This window comes from Pantherophis guttatus, chromosome 2 (assembly GCF_059756535.1).
Source record: "Pantherophis guttatus breed Tessera chromosome 2, ASM5975653v1, whole genome shotgun sequence".
Classification (NCBI taxonomy): Eukaryota; Metazoa; Chordata; class Lepidosauria; order Squamata; family Colubridae; genus Pantherophis; species Pantherophis guttatus.
The window spans coordinates 118,896,300-118,911,343 of record NC_142064.1 but is presented as its reverse complement, the minus strand read 5'-3'; the positions used below and the strand labels follow the sequence as shown (position 1 = coordinate 118,911,343).

At 41.9% G+C, this 15,044-nt stretch overlaps 1 protein-coding gene across 7 annotated transcripts in view; it reads right to left on the bottom strand.

Moving 5' to 3' along the window:
* ATP2B3 (ATPase plasma membrane Ca2+ transporting 3) overlaps positions 1 to 15,044 on the bottom strand; it is a 131,580-nt gene that overhangs the window by 67,177 nt on the left and 49,359 nt on the right. The window lies entirely within an intron of this gene.

Here is a 15,044-nt window from a genome sequence, read left to right as displayed (position 1 = left end):
CAGGGCAGGCTTGCCCCAGATTGGGCTGCTATCCCCTCAGATTCCCTCTCTGCAGTGTTAGGACATTAGCCTCCTCTGGAAGCTGTGAATGTCAAGCCAATGGGTATAGGCTGGCACTTCAAAGACTTGGCACCTGCGGTGAAGGAGGAGGACTTCACCCCAGGTGGGATTCAGTAGCTCCTGGGAAATGAAAGGGCCAACTGGGTGGCACTGCAGTTGTCTTCTCTTCCTTTGCTCACCTTTCCTTAGCTTTGCTAGGCCCTTGTTAAATATTAAAAATGCCAGAGAGCCAGGCAAGCAGCAGGAATGACAACCTGGAGTTTGCTCTCAAATGCCCTCCCCACCTGGCCCTGAGATGCCAGAGCAGTGCCTCTGCTTTTCAAGACAAGGAGGCAATAGAGCAGCAGTTCAAATTACAGAGGCTGGGTACTCTGGATGCTAAAAAAATATGTAGTTTGTTTAATAAAAGAAACTAAGGTGTTATTTTAGTCAGCCTGGCAAGCTGATTTGGGTGAGCTTCAGTGTGTTTGCTCAGCCCAGTAAGCCCTTTAATATCTGAAAGGAATAATAATAATGAAGTGGATAAAAATACAACTTGGGAATGGCTTACAACTGGAACATCAAAAAAAAAGAAAGTGAAGGCTTGATGTTGGCTACACAAGAGGAATTTGTTCAAGTTAATGCAACCAATGTCAGAATTGGGAAAAAAAAACCCAACAAATTATTCAAAATGCAGATTGAGCAAAGAAGCAGAAGAAATAGTAGATAATATACTCAGCTCATGCAAGCAGATTGCACAAACTGCTTATAAACAATAACATAACAGAATTGCCAAAATGATTTACTGGAACATCCGTAAAAATTATCATGTGCCAGTAATGAAAAATTGCTGGGCATATACACTTGAAAAAGTAGTTGAAAATAAGCAAATTAAAATATTGTGAGATTTCTGAATAACAAACTGATAAAATCTTTGCCCATAACACACCAGATTTAACTGTGGAAGAAAGTGCAGATAACTGATATGGCAATATCAGGGTATTGTGGAATTGAAAGCAAAAAACTGGAGAAGATCACAAAGTATGAAGATCTTTAAAAAATTGAAAGATTATGGCATAAACTGGAAGTGGTGGGCCCAATGGCTATCAGCATATTGCGTGTCAGAACCCAAAAAACCTTGGATGACACTTAGAAATTATGCATTGACAAAAAATCCATCTGTCAATTACAAAAAGACACACGGCTTGAATCTGCAGGTATATTATATTGACATATTACAATTTTCTAGGTTCTTGGGAAGGTATCAAAAGGCAAATACTAGCTAAAGAACTGGGAGGTACATGATGCAGTGGTGGGTTGCTCCTGGTTCACACCGGTTCATAAGAACCGATAGTAAAAATTTGTAGTAGTTCGGAGAACTGGTAATAACATTGGCTGGCCATGCCCCCGAACCGGTTCCCGGCCCAGTCGCCGCTTGCTTACCCCACCCACCTCATCAGAGGCTTTAAAAAAAAATTTAAAGCATTTTTTCTACAATCTCTTCGGCAGAAAAAATGCTTTTAAAAGTTAAAAAAAAAAGCCTCTGATGATCGCGTGGCTCAGCTGGGATCGTCAGAGGCTTCTGAAAGCATTTTTTCTGCAACCTCTCCGGCTGAAGAGGTTATAGAAAAAAAAATGCCTTTAAAAGCCTCTGGCGATCCCAGCTGAGTTGCCTGATTGTCAGAGGCTCCTGAAAGCATTTTTTTCTGCAACCTCTCCAGCCGAAGAGGTTGTAGAAAAAAAAATGCCTTTAAAAGCCTCTGGCGATCCCAGCTGAGTTGCCTGATCATCAGAGGCTCCTGAAAGCATTTTTTTTCTGCAATCGCTTAAGGTTGTAGAAAAAATGCTTTTAAAAGTAAAAAAAAAAGAAAAAAAAGTTGGCCACGCCCACCCAGCCGCATTACTCCCCACCAAGCCACGTCCACAAAATAAGCCACGCCAACAGAATCAGTAGTAAAAAAATGTAGAACCCACCACTGATATGACATCACATTTTTGTATATATAAGGGTAATAATAGTGTATTTTCATGTTTGGTTTAAGCAATTATATTAAACATAAATGGTTAAGTGTTGATCAATTCTTTCCTAAATCTGATATTTAGGTTCAAAATCATTTGATTTTGGACACTGGATGGCAGACAATACTTCCCAAATGAACTCTAATAGTAATAGAAACAGGAGGGCACAAATTTTTATTTAAAAAAAAAAGAAAAGCTATCTGCTAAGAATATGATACATATAATTTGTATTATGCTTGTCACCCTTTATTACAGACTGTATTTACATAATCAGATTAGTTAGATTTATCAATTTTGTTCGCACTTGTCACTCTAGGAGAATATTAACCTTGGTAAGGGTTTTTGTGTGTGTGGATGTGGTTGAGAATGTCTTGTGAGGCTCATTCAGCTTAAAGTCAGCTTAAAGCTCAGTGAATTGTACAAACCCTGAAAGAGGGTTAATTGTTTAACACAGCCACAACGGAGCTATCTCTCTCATTAACTAGTACGGTTTCACAGGATATTATAACGTGTAGGTGCAATTTCTTTTTGCCTTCTAGGCTTACCAGTTGACTACAAAAAATCTGGCTTATTCCTCTGTGGTCTTAATCAGTGGTGGGATTCAAATAATTTAACAACCGGTTCTCTGCCCTAATGATTTCTTCCAACAACTAGTTCATCAAACTCCTCAGAAAGTTAACAACCGGTTCTCCCGAAGTGGTGCGAATTGGCTGAATCCCACCCACTGGTCTTAATATCTTGTTCAGGTAAAGCAAGTAGAAGCAGAAACTTTTCCCAACATGGTGGTGATGATAATATAATTTATTAAAGGTGTATGCCATTGAATTGCTCCTACTCCTGACAGTTTACAAGATAAAAGACAATAAAAAGTCCATTTGGCAAGATGATAAATAATTTTGTTCACTATTGTCCGTAAAGAAGCTTCTGGATTAAAACACAGAATTTTAAAAAAAGTAGCACCATGGATGCCAGGATCAGGAATTAAAGTACCTCAGTCTTTTCGGATCAGATGTTAATCATCAGGAGGAAACATATGGTGAAATGGTACCCAATGTTTTGATGGGTAGATCCATTTGTAAGAGTGTTTTCTACCAAACACAAATCATTTACCTCCCCAAATGTAAACTAAAGAGATAAAAGTATTTGTCCAAAGAGAGCCCCAACGGTTATAAAAATGCCAAAATACAGATCCATTCTTTTGATTGCTGTTTTCTGTTCTAACACACATTCCACAGAAGGATAATGGAGGGATATACAGAGAGATACAAAAAGCCTGACAGAATACAAAATAGAAGCTGGGTCTGAACTTCAGAAGCCTGGGGACTAGTAATGCCCCCAGAGGCCCAACATGTTAAAAATGAACCATCTCTAGCAAATACAAACAGACAAAACATTCATGCTGTACACTCCAAAGCCAGATGAAAAACCAACTACATCACACAGACTCATACGCCACACGGCCTACTGCATTTTGAAACAAGATGCAAACATAGATATAGCCCAGGCAAAATTTCTCCTCCGACTCTGGCACTCTTCCAAAGACTTCACCCCCCACCCCCCATTGTTACTCTTGGAGCCTGGAGACATGACAGGCAATAAAAAGGACATATAAGGTCGGTGCTTCCTAACAGAAATATTTTTGTGAACTAGCATTATTATTAGTTAAATCAGGAGGGGCAAAGGGCCCAGCACAAGGCAAGAAAATTGTCTTCAGGCTTATGGATTTCATCAATATCACGTTCCAAAATCCAGCATTTTCTCACGTTGTATTGAACTCACCTCTTGCTTGACGAACCTATAGATTGTATACTCATTTGCATGGACTGATCTCCTATTCTTTTGCTCTAAAAAGCTCATAGAACTTGGTGATGTTATAAACTAGAGTTATAAACTCAGAAATGGATAAAAGAAGAAATATAATAAATTTCCAATGAGTAGAAAAGACTGTAATCAGAAAAACTGCTACTCAGTTTGGAGACCAAGTATCCATTTTGGGTAGGTATCTCAAAAGCCTTTGGTGTTCCCCCTTCACACAGAGCACCGTCTTTAAATTGACTGGGAATGGACAGGGCTTCCAGTGAAGAAGTCTTTGTCCAGAGTAGAGATGGGCAACCTTTTGGACAGTCCATCAAGGGAATGGGGCCATTTATTTTTCTTTTTTCCAAAAGGTACACACACCGTACATCCACTTCCATGTATACATTTCATGCAGGTTTAAAAGCCATATGTTAAATGTTAAATAAATGTTAAATAAACTATACTTTATTCTACTATACTATAGTAGTATAGTAGTTCTACTATACAGGCTTGGCCTAATCTCCTCCCTCTTTTAATATGTAAATTTTAATCTGTTTTTAAATTATTGGGGTGTTTTAATTTGTCTGGGCCAAAATGATTTAATTTGATTTTATCTGGTTTTTAAATTTTTTGTATTTATGTATTTTATTGTTTGGCTGTTCACCGCCCTGACTCCTTCGGGAGTAGGGCGGTATACAAATCAAATAAACTAAATTAAACTATTCTGCCTGTTCATTTTTTTTTTGTGTAATCAATTTTACCCCCAAAATCAGTTATGATTCTTTAATGCAACTTTTAGCAACTGCTTCTGACCCCTTGCTGGGTGACAACTTGTGCATTCACAAAACAGAGGAATGTCCTCTGTATAATATGTCTTCAACTCATAATAATATTATAGTACTGAACATGCTTAAAAGGGAACACTTCAACACAATGTCAGGGGTAGGTTCTACCTACCTTTACTACCGGTTCACAATGGGGCTGCGCGCGTGCGCACTTGCTTTGCTCACACACACGCGTGCTCTTCTGCGCATGTGCAGAAGCTTCTGCACATGTGCAGAAGCGTTCTGATGACATTGGGGTCGGTGAGCGGAGCCTCCCGCCGGTTTTACTACCGGTTCTATAGAACGGTCCGAACCAGGGACAACCCACCACTGCACAATGTGATTTTCTTCTGAAACAAAAACCCAAGCAGTATCATTATTGTTTCCTGAAAAACAATAATTATTCTAACACCCATTTTGTATACAGTACATTACATTGGATTCAAAGCATTTGATCTACCCTTTTGCAAAACTCTGTTCTTCTAGGGCAGTGATGGTGAACCTTTTCGGCCCTTTGCGCACACCTGCGCTTTGAACATGCATCTGGGCCGCAACCAGGAATTGGAGCTGCCCAGGGTGCATGCGTGCACCCGAAAATGAACTTCCGGTTTCAGCCAGCAACTCTTGCGGGTTTCTGGTGGGTATGCTTGTGCGATGATCAGCTGGCTGGCAGTCATGCTCACACAGGAAAACGGAAGACCAGCTCTTCCAATTTCTGGCGCTGCCGCATGCAAAAAGGCCAGCTGATCATCGTGTGTGCATGCGCGCCAGAAGCCCGGAAGAGGAACGGGCGACGCTGCACGTGTCAGGCAACATAGCTCTGCATGCCACTTTGGGCATGCGTGCCATAGGTTCGCCATCATGGCTATAGGATGAACCTATAGAATATGCTCAGTTTCTTCCATGGATCAGAGCAGCAGTAGTTACGTAGTTATGGTTCAGAAGGATCTCCAACAGTCTTCTGAATTTTCCTCTTCCTTGAAAAGGTGAATCTTTCCTGCCTTAGATTCTTGCCCATCAGTCATTTTTCTGGTCCTCCCCTACCTTCAGATCAGCAGCTTATTCCACTTGAGGAATAGGATTGGAAAGAAGCAGTGGGAGGAATGATGATGACAGTTTTTTGGCAGGTTGGTATAGTTTCAGGGCCTTTCCACCACCAAGTTCTATTGCTCTCCGCCCATCCCTGAGTCAGCAGAAATCTATACGAGCATGAAGTTGGCTGACTTCCTTGCCAATCTCTATTCTACTCCACTGTCTGTTTCAAATAACTTTAGCAATCTGTCTTTCCCAAGATAATTGATGGACAAAGACCAAATTCTACAGAGAACTCTGTAATGCTGGGGAAAATGGGAGAAAAGAGGCAACCACCAGCAGCAAAGTAGATGGACTAAATTACAGTGGTAATGGTTGTGTTGTTAAATCTGAGGCAGGTTGGAGTTAGATCACTCTGGAGAAGATTTATATGTGATTGCTAAGAGTCAACCCCTACCTGATGATGTACAATCAGAAAATCAAAACCTATGAGGTTTTTATAGGACTCAAAGGTGCCCTTGGATGGTGTCAGAATAAGGGAAGGCATCACTTTAACATTAGTACAGCTAAGAATAACTTGACTGTCTTGTTCATGGACAGGGAATAAAATGAAGGCCATGCCAGGAGGACCTGACAGAAAGAAAGAAAGATATCATCAGGGCATGTTAGATAAAAGTGGGGACATGGCCTCAGGCAGCTAGGACAGCAGTCCCCAACCTTTGTGGCTTGGCAGCCCAGGGAGGTGGAAGGGGAATCGGGCTGCATGAGCATGCACATGCATATATGCTGCTCAATTTATGTGAGCTTGACAAGTTGAATTGTGCATATGTGTGCACACCTGCCGGTCCACTGCTCACGCAAGAAAGCCCACCATCTGCATGGCCCAGTTGTGGGCCAAGGCCCAAGGGTTGGGAACCCCTGATCTAGCACATTGACCTGGGCTCAATAGGGAATAGGAAGGCAATGTAATCTGTCAAAATCAGAATCCTTCTCGAAGATCCTTCTTCCAATAAAAGATCTTACAGGAATCCAATACAAGGGACCCAAGGATGATCCATGGTGACCAATGTACGCCATGGTTGAGGAACTAGACAGCCAAGCTTATTGAACCTCATGGTAACCAGATAACTACAAAGGCCTTGGTCAGATCAGATCAGAATTTAGCTCCAGTTTATTGTCCCTTGTCCAGCCAGTTAACAGATATAAAAATGAAAGAATGATAGTCTGGGCCATTTATCATGAAATTTAAAACAACAGCAACAACTGCATCATCCCAAATTCCACCCCCAAACAAATAGGTATACAGAATGAACCACCAGGTCACCACTAGAGTGCCCTATCAGACACAGCCCTCAAATCCAGGGCTGAGAAAACTCAGTAGAATTGCTAATGCCTGGGAGGAAGGAATGAACAGAAAGAAAGACTAAAAAAGAAGGCAAGAAATGGAAAGGAGAAAAGGACAGGAGTGGGGTGGGCAAAAGACAGCATGTCTGCCGAGTGGTAAGGGCACAGGCACAGGAAATATGGATCATCCAGGAATGCTTGTTGATTTTTGTTCTGTGTCAGCGAGAGCCAGGAAGATCAATTTTTGCCTTGGGTTCTCTGTCTGGATGATCGTCTAACTCCTTTCTCATCCTGGTTGTCCTTTGGTTGCTTTTTTCTCCTCTCCTATGCTCCTTCCTTCCTTCCTTCCTTCCTTCCTTCCTTCCTTCCTTCCTTCCTTCCTTCCTTCCTTCCTTCCCCTTCCTTCCTTCCTTCCTTCCTTCTTTCCTTCCTTCCTTGTAGCACTTGCCTGCTGCCCTGTTCTTCCTTGCCTGGTTCCCCTCCTCCCTTCCCTTCTCAGTACGATGGGAAAAAGCCTGCAGCTCCCTGCAGCAGAGAATGAAACCAGCCTTGGCTGCAGCAACCTCAAGGACAATTCAAGGAGAAAGCAGCAAAGGGAGAGAGGTGGAGGTAGGCAAGCAGGCAGAATGGGTCTGCTTTGAATTCTCTGGTGCTTGCCTGGAGCTCTGTTGCTTTCCTACGCTTGGAAACCCAGATTGTTTTATACACTGAGCAAAGCAGGCAAGAGAAGCCCTTAGTTTGCCTGTCCTTTTAGAAGGAACAGAAACAGCTGCATCTCAAGGTGCAGATAATGGTTTGGAAGGGCACGACTTCAGGCTGCCCAAACCTCAGACCCTCTGAATCTGTGGGAGCTCAAGGGCATCATTCCACACTCCCCACCCCACCATGCCCTCCTGCATACACACACTGAAGGGGAAAAAAGGAAATAATTCTCCTCAAAACAATTGGTAAATGTTGCAATTCCTATATAGTAACTTATTATTATTTATTCATAATTTATTTATTTTATGTACACTGAGAGTGTTTGCACCAAGACAAATTCCTTGTGTGTCCAATCACACTTGGCTAAAAAAGAATTCTATTCTATTCTATTATCAAGGGGAAGGGGAGGTACCATACCCATGCTTAGAGACATCCCTTCTGGGATTCAGCCTTTCCATTCTGACATTATGCGTCAGAAGGCATGCATTAAGCCTAACAGATCACCACACCGAGATTGGCAAAGCAATGAATTGGGGAAAGAGATAGTCATTCAGATCATCTGATCCCAAGATCAAGACCAAGTGGGCCTTGAAACTCTGTGGCATTTCATGTGCTCCCGGCATCTGCTGCCTGAGGTGGTTGCTTTGTTCTCCTCAGGTACTGCAGGGTCCAAAGAGCGCCAGAAGCTCTAGTGCTCTTTGTCCATCTAGTCCAGCATTGCTTGCCTCTGCAAGCAGACAGGGATATCTTTGGCCCAACTTTGGAGTTGGAAGATAGAACTCAGACTGAATCGGTCGTATAATGATGCTTTGGAATATAATGTTACTAGCTGTATGTTCTTGCTGTATCTCCTATGTAGCTCCTTGGGAATAGAACTTTTATTATTTTGCCAATCTGGGCCGGGTTATGACTTAATTGATTATAGAGTTTACACCCTGAAGGGATCAAAGCAGTGGTGAAATTCAAATTTTTAAACTACCGGTTCTGTGGGCATAGCTTGGTGGGCGTGGCAGGGGAAGGATACTGCAAAATCTCCATTCCCTTCCCACTCCTGGGGGAAGGATATTGCAAAATCTTCATTCATACCTCACTCTGGGGCCAGGCAGAGGTGGTATTTGCCAGTTCTCCAAACTACTCAAAATTTCTGCTACTGGTTCTCTAGAACCTGTCAGAACCTGCTGAATAGCATCCCTGGATCAAAGGATATATTCTGCCATGCTTCCTTATCTTTCCCACTTGTAAACGCATAGTTAGCTTCTTAGAAAATCAGGATTTGGGCTCAACCTATATATTAAAGCTATAAGGTTTCCTTTTAAATCTGTTAAAGATTTCACATTATTGTCCATGTCTTCCTTTCTAGTTATCTTGTTTCCTTATCAGGTGTAAAGAAATTACTTTTGTATTTGGGATCTGCTTACAGTAGTACATGTTCAAATTGTTATTGATCAATATCTGTTAAGGTCTATGCAAACTTTTGGTTCTTGCTCTAGGCTTCTTTGTGTGTAAGAGACCAGTGATTCAATGTAAAATCCCCTGATAATAAGCCCAATCGGGCTTTTGAGGCGCATGGCAATAAGGCCAAGGTGGTCATGTGGCAGGCATGACTCAACGCCAAAGGCGCACGGAACGCTGTTACCTTCCCAACAAAGGTGCATTTTTTATGTGCTTTCGAAATGCTAGGTTGGCAGAAGCTGAGACGAGTCACGGGAGCTCACCCCATTATGCGGCACTGGGGATTCGAACCACTGAACTGCCGACCTTTCGATCGACAAGCTCAGCGTCTTAGTCACTGAGCCACCACATCCCTTGAAACTACTGTAGTCCTAAAGTAATTAAAGGCCAACGAAAGAAGAACTGAGATGCTAACAAATTCAGCAGCCAAATAAATTGTCCACCTGAACAAAAATCCTCTGGTTCACTATATAAAGAGAACAGATTGGGGCAATTTAGTTCAGAAAAGTAATATTTTTACACTTGGGGGTATTAAAAACAAATGAAAAAGCCAGTTCTTCACTCCTGACAACCGATTTTACAGTTTACTTTTGTAGCTTTTGTTACAGCGCTTGGCCTTATCTCAGGGTTCAAAAAATATAAGACAGGGTCTTATTTTAGGGGAAACACAGTAGCTATAGAATTAATAAAAGGATTCTTTGGATCCTTGCCAGTTGTTGGTGCTTGGGGGTGTGTTTTTCAACACACCCTAGAATAGGACACTAATACTACTACTGATTGCTCCCTTTCAGTCTTAACCAGTTATGTCTGGTCTTCCGCAAATACAACAACTGTCACTAAAAGAAAAACAGATGCCATTCTCAAAGCTGGCCTCTCTCACCTTTGTAATCTAAACAATGTTCAGCATTTGGCCAACTTTATCTGGGTGTGGAACTAAGACAGGTTCTAGCCTGATAATTCTTGGATAGAAGACTTCGGGAGCAAACTAGGGCTGTATAATTGTGAGGGATGGTGCTCATGGAGAGGGAAGTGGTGTGATGGACTACAATAATGAAGAAGTTTCCCAGGAAGGAGGAAGCATATTCCAGAATGGGGGACAAGACAAGAAGCAACACAGCCTGGATGTGGACAAGAGTCAGAGGAAGAGAGTACAGATAGCCACTCCCTAGAATGTCCCAGAGGATATCCGGTTGGGTGAGAGTAGTAAAGGTTTAGTCTGGCAAGATTTTGTTTATTATGTGTAAGACAATAAAGAACTGAACTCTGGATAGATTGTTCTATGTCATTCTTGGGCTAAGCCTGACAACAATAGACTGGGAAGTCAAACAAGCATCCCAGAAGAAGGCAATACAGTTCTATGTTGTTGGCCAGACAACTACATAGATGTGTCCATGAATTCATCAAGAGTTGAGCTCAACTTGAAGGAAAGGTTCTTCTCTTTTGGAAGAACATTTTGGTTCTAGATCAAACAAGAACACTGATATCTTAAATCTTGCACCAAACACCAGGAAATATATGGATGCATTATATAAAACCATACTTGTAATTTCTTTGCTAATAATTTTTTTCCCCTTCCACCCTTGAGCAAGAAATTTGTGCATGTGATGTATCACTGCCATTACCAGGAGAAGAAAAGTTCAAAACCCTTTTGGAAAACAGCTAAAGTAAATAGAGCCAAGGAGAAAATGTTGACTCTACCACCCTTAGACAAGTTGCCATGAATTGCATCAAGAATGCCTAAAGTCTATAGTTTAGAACTCCTACAATCTCTGCCCTTGTGATAATTAGCCTTAGAAAACCAGTGGGCAATTTTTAGGCAATTGAGCTACAGTACAGGTCAACCATATAATTGACCAGTTCTGCTTATACAGCTTGATTACCACCTTGATTAGGTTTTATGTGACTGGGGATCCTACAGAAATGAGCAGGCTAAGATTTCATGAAGTGAATTAGAATTCATTTTCCCTGGGTGTCCATGAGATGTTAGGTTTAAGAGAAACCTTAGACACTTTTTTGCCCCTGCTGAGAAAATTATCTCGCAGTTTCTTGGAACTTCAAGGACTGACATGATTATTCACCACTGCTTGGAAATACAATTTTCTTTTCTTGCTCTAGTCACCTGAGGAAGAGTCACAACTGGATGGGCCTTGAAATGGGTGAATGTATCAGAGCCCTGTGAAATGGAATAATTAAAAGGCCCTGGGGATCCAGTAGGGCAGCCCAGAGCCAAAACCTCTGTGTTTGGTTGTTACTTTTCTCTGGGGATGAACTGGAGCGAAGGAAAAGGAGCTGTTTTGTTCAACCATCGGGGAAGGACATAAAGCACTGAGTCAAACCACCTCTAGAAGAGTTAAGCCATCTATCTTCCATGGGTCACTAAATCAAGCCTTTCTGAATTTTGCAAGCTTTAGACTGTATAAACTCCAGTCAAGCAGCATAATTCTTGCCATGTCAAGGGAATCAAAACCGGGAGATTTAGGTTAATATAGATTGATCTGTCTCCACTACTCTATTCACAATAGTGTGAAATTGGACTATTTTGGTAAATCTTTCTTTCAGTTCCTTTAGGCCCCTAAACATACTAACTAAAATGCAATATAGAAGCACAAATATGCATAGAATTGCAGAGTTAGTCATGGATTCTGGCCTTTTCTTTTGCTTTAACAATCGCTCACATCAGAAAAGAATATTTTTCCTGTCAGGAATGTAAGAAACTTCCTGTACTAAGTCACATTTTTATATCCATATGACCAAGTTTGGACTATCACATTTGAGCTGCAAAAATACAGACTATCATTAAGATGTTAGCAAAGAGGTTAGCAAAACCTCTAGTTCTTTGCTGCCGTATAGCAGTCTTCTAGATTTCTGCAGCCCAGATATAGTAACAATATGTTGGATTATAGTGGCCAAACAAATGCTCCCAATCAATCTCTAAGCCGAGCATAAAGCCTTTGGACCTCACCTTCTTGTATTGCACAGCACCTTGCCTGTCATGCTGGAACTCACATATAGCAATAATGAAGGACAGCTATTTATAGTCTGAAATTCCTCCAATATGACTTTTAAAGCTATCCAATCTGGAAACAAGCTCTACAGCTTTTTTGGTGGGTGGATTCCACAGCGCAACCAAGTTCTGGGTGCAGAAGGGCATCCTTTAGTTTACCTCGAACCACCCACCAAAGAGCTTCCTTGGAAAAGCCTTGTACCGCTATAGTCACTTTTGTGGTTGTTGCTATTATCACTCAAGTGGTGAGATGGCACGCTTCGCCAAGAGTGCTACTTGTTAAAGCGATTTGGAGTTTTTCCCAAGCAATCTGAGTACGGCAAGAAAATAAAACTCTAGGGGGACATGGTCCAAATGAGTTGTGGCCAACCATCTAAGTCTTGGAGATGCACTCCGGTGTTTAATGGATAATTGTGGACTTTTGGGGAACGGGATCGCTGCAATGTCATCACTAGGGAGATTTTTCAGCTCTCACTTGGAGGGCTTTTAAAAAGAAGTAAGGAAATGGCATTCTGTGCAAAATTGTGCTGCTGCTGTTATCTGTGATTACTGTCAGTCTTTGGTAGGGTAATCTCAAGTGCGGGGGTGGGCTTTGAAGACTGGGGAAAAAAGGGCCCAGAGGGCTGTAGATTGCCCACCCTTGATCTAAATGAAAACTATTGGGAAAATATACAGGGCAGACAGGTTATTGGACTTTCTCCTTTGGTCTATCGCTGTAGCTTTGGAAGGAAGGAAAATTACATGGCTTTGTTCCTTTCTCTTACAAAGGCTCATAACACAGATATCCAGCTCCCTCACATATATAGCACTCTGGTTATTTTATTCCAGAACAGGATTGCACAAAACACTTGGCAGATTTAGGCAATACATAATCACACCCTTCACACATTTTCAGAAGCTTCAAACTGCTTCCTTTTAATCATGTTCACCCTCCCACCCAAGTCTCTGGAGGCTGTTGCTAGAAATGATGACAAATAAATGATCTAGGCAGACACTAACTATCCTGACAAAGTTCACCCTTGGCCACTTGGGAATAAGTGATTTAATTATATTTCTGTGTCAGGTGCCAGGACCGGATATTTTAAGGATGCTAAGCATCCAATTACTGAAAATATAATTAATTCTTAGTCAATTAATCAGATAGATAGATAGATAGATAGATAGATAGATAGATAGATAGATAATTGATAGATGGATGGGTACATAGATGATAGATGACAGAAGATAGATGATAGATGAGTGGATGGATAGATAGATAGATGATAGATAGATAGATAGATAGATAGATAGATAGATAGATAGATAGATAATTGATAGATGGATGGGTACATAGATGATAGATGACAGAAGATAGATGATAGATGGGTGGATGGATAAATAGATGATAGATAGATAATTGATAGATGGATGGGTACATAGATGATAGATGACAGAAGATAGATGATAGATGGGTGGATGGATGGATGGATGGATAGATAGACAGACAGACAGACAGACAGACAGACAGACAGACAGACAGACAGACAGTTAGACTTATGCACTCTAGGAAGCATTTTCCAGATGGTGAGGTAAAGGGAACTTTGCTTTTTAAAAATTATAATTCTTATGTCTGTGTGAAATGGCTTTTCTCTAACTCATGTGTCACATTGATTTAGACCTCCATAGCAATGTAATTTGAGGTGGTGCCTTCATTTGGAAAATCAAGCAATTCCACTTTGATGCTTCAAAGTTAAAGGGTTGAGGTGATCCAACTTGATGAGACCAGGTGCTATCAATGGAAGAAGCCTCTCTGCATGCATAGCATATCCCTCCCAATCATTTTGACTTCCTGTTTGGGTAGCCAATCCAATGTGCCGCTTTGAAGGGGAACACAACTTCCCCTTTGACTTTGTTTTGAAGGGGGTTTCGATAGTGCCTCAACATCAATGCAGGTATATATGCTCCTAAATAAATATTGCTACTAAAATCAGTAGGTCTGATTAATTTATTAAGAAAATAATGTTTTAATTCTTGGAATAATAGACCAGCAGTAACCAACTGGTGGTCTGTGGACCACTGGTGGTCCGTGAGAAAATTTTGGTGGTCCGCAGAAAAATTATTTGCATTTTTTATATTGCATAAATCAGGGGTCCTCAAACTATGGCCCCTGGGCTGGATACATGCAATGAATGTTTGTGTTGCTGCAGAGAGTCTCCCCCTTCGGGGTCTTTTTGTGTGGGTCAGAGGGGGGCAGAAATTCTGACTTGGGGTCTGCTTCAGCCTCCTGGTGTGGGGCTTTGGGTGAAGGCTGGAGGGAAGCACTGCTGGTGGCGAAGAGCCGGAGGACCTTGTTCCAGTGGGACTGCCTCATGTCCTGGAATCGGCTGACCATCTCAGCCCACTGAGTCTCCAGGTGCCAGTACCTGGCCTTGCGCTCCTGCAAGTCTTCCCTCTGCTTGGAAAGTGTATGCTCCTAGTCCTCAGTGAGGTGCTTCTGCTGAGCCTCCTTCTCAGCCAGATCCAATTTGAACTGAGCCAGATGTTTTGTCAACTCTTTCTCATAGTGGCTATTTAGCTTCAGCAACTGCTTCCTGTTGGGGCCCTAAGGAGCCCGGGTGGGGAGATGAGGAGTGGCTGGCAGGGGAGGGGCGAGTAGAGACTGACGAGGCACCCCTCAACATGAGTGACATTGAGTTAGCCATGCCCACCCAGTCAAATGACCACCTAGCCATGCCCACCAAGCTGGTCATTAGGCAGATCATATTAGTGGTCCACAGGATTTAAAATTATGAATTTAGTGGTCCCTGAGGTCCAAAAGGTTGGTGACCCCTGCAGTAGACTATTTAGGGACA